This window comes from Penaeus vannamei, chromosome 11, assembly GCF_042767895.1.
Source record: "Penaeus vannamei isolate JL-2024 chromosome 11, ASM4276789v1, whole genome shotgun sequence".
Taxonomy (NCBI): Eukaryota; Metazoa; Arthropoda; class Malacostraca; order Decapoda; family Penaeidae; genus Penaeus; species Penaeus vannamei.
In genome coordinates this window covers 9,607,807-9,610,095 of record NC_091559.1, presented here as the reverse complement: position 1 = coordinate 9,610,095, position 2,289 = coordinate 9,607,807, and the positions used below count along the sequence as shown (strand labels likewise).

Below are 2,289 nucleotides of genomic sequence, written 5' to 3'. Positions count from 1 at the left end.
GGGCCATACGTGTTAAAAGTTTAGAACCCATTATATTTAAACAAAAACGTTCATAATAAGATGGATAATAATAATATCAACAATAGTTATAATGACAACAGTGAGAGCGTGATTAATGACTGCCACCATTACCTGCTTCCATCTTGCTATATCAAGACTTTGCAATACAATGCAAATATAATTCGCGGAATTCGCGGCTGCGACCTCATCGGCGCAGACCTTCATCCCGAAGAGCACTTGACGCCACCTTTGCTGTTATTTTCTTGGTGTTTAACAAATATTTACATTTTTTTATTCATAAGACGCGTGTCTGTTTTATTATTGTTGTTGTTATTGCTATCGCTATTAGTAATTGTAGTACTGTTAGGCTCTTGCGATTTTCTCTCTTCATTTTTGATAGCCGTTGGCGTTTCGATCTCCTGTGCCGCCTAAGGTATGCCAGCTGCCCTGCGTTCGGCCACACTGCTTCCTCAACGCGGTTCCAGCTTCAATGATGTTCATTGTTTTAGTACAATAGTTTCCAACCTTTTTATACTCGCGGTCCCTTCTTCCTACACAAATTATGACAATTACTTCAATATTATCGTTACTATTATTGTTTTGTATTGTCATTATTTCTATTATTATTATTATCATTATAATCATTAACATTGTTATTACTATTATTACCATCATTATTGCCACTTATTAGAGCCTTGTCTATATATGAAGGAAAAGAACACGAAAAGAACTAATTATTATATTCTCCGCCGGGAATCGAACCCGGGTCCTCGATTTCAAGAACAGTCAGGCTAACCATCGAATCACGAGAGTTTCTTTACCTTTCGTTTATTATTCAGTTTGATGATTCCCAAGCACCGAAGGGCGACCCAGTGAGGGAGGCTTCTCTCCGTGTTGCAAAGGCTGTTTTTTATGGATTAGAGTAATAGGAATTATTTTTCCTTTCTCGTCATTTTTTGCATAAACATTGTTATTATCATTATTATTATCCCTGCTATTTCAATTAATATTATCATCTCTTTTGTTGCTATTATTATCATTATCACTGTTGTTGCCATTGTTCTATTATTCTCATGATCATCATCATCATTGTAATTATTAATGTTCTTCGTTTTCATTATTATTTTATATGAATGTTATCATAATAATTTTATTGTCATCTTCATTATCATTAGAACTGTTCTTCTTATTATTTTTACTCTTATTACTTTCATTATCATCATCATTATCACTATTGTTATTATCATTTTGATAATTTGTATTTTCATTGCTATTTTCATTATTATCATTATCATCATCATTAGTATTATGATTATTATTATTGTTATTATTATTATTATTATTATTATTATTATGATTTATTAACAAATTAAAATATTCACAAACACTGATGTACAGACATTTTAAAGATGCATATCGTAGTATTTCAGATGCTGTTGCATTCTCTTTTTATTCGATGGATTAGAGCAATATGAATTATCTTTCCTTTCTTGTTTTTATTTGGATTATTACCATTATCATCATCATAAAACACGAGTAATATTTCTATAATTATCTTTATTTTTCTTGTTATCATTGTTATAATCATTACCGTTGCTGTTTTTTTATTATTACCGTCATTATTATCATCACCATTGTTAGTATCATTGTTATTATCACTGTTATTATCATATATAAAAATACATGTACATATTTATATTTATATATGTATATGTATAAATATATACATATATGTACATATATGTATATGTATATATGTATGTATGCATTTATTCATATGTATATGCATATATAGGTGTGTGTGTGTGTGTGTGTGTGTGTGTGTGTGTGTGTGTGTGTGTGTGTGTGTGTGTGTGTCCATTTATCATATAAAACTATGTGTATGTGTTAACACATACACATTCGTCTCAGTTGGGATTTGAACCCAAGTCTTTCGCGTAAGAAGCGAATGTGCTATCCACTGCACCACGGAGACTATAGTATATAAAGGAACTTTAAGAGCATTTGATGTCAAGTGGTCTAATTATGCACATGTTTAGTAATGGTTTCAAGAAAAAAAAAAAAATGTATTATGATTAAGATGATAATATTGATAAAAGTAATGATAATGACAATAACAATAAAACAACAATAAAGATACTTATAAGATAGAAATGATAATGCTAGTGATAATGACAGTAATGATAACACTTTGAATAAAAACATTAAGTAATATAAGTGAAAAACCCTTAAAATGTAGTTTTCCGCTCGGGATCGAACCGAGGACCTTGCGCGTGTGAAGCGCACGTG

At 30.7% G+C, this 2,289-nt stretch overlaps 1 non-coding gene across 1 annotated transcript; it reads right to left on the bottom strand.

The window, feature by feature from the left end:
- Nucleotides 1-1,903: 1,903 nt before the first annotated feature.
- Nucleotides 1,904-1,975, bottom strand: TRNAK-CUU (transfer RNA lysine (anticodon CUU)). The gene has a single exon. It is a non-coding gene; the product is annotated as a tRNA-Lys (tRNA).
- Nucleotides 1,976-2,289: the final 314 nt, after the last annotated feature.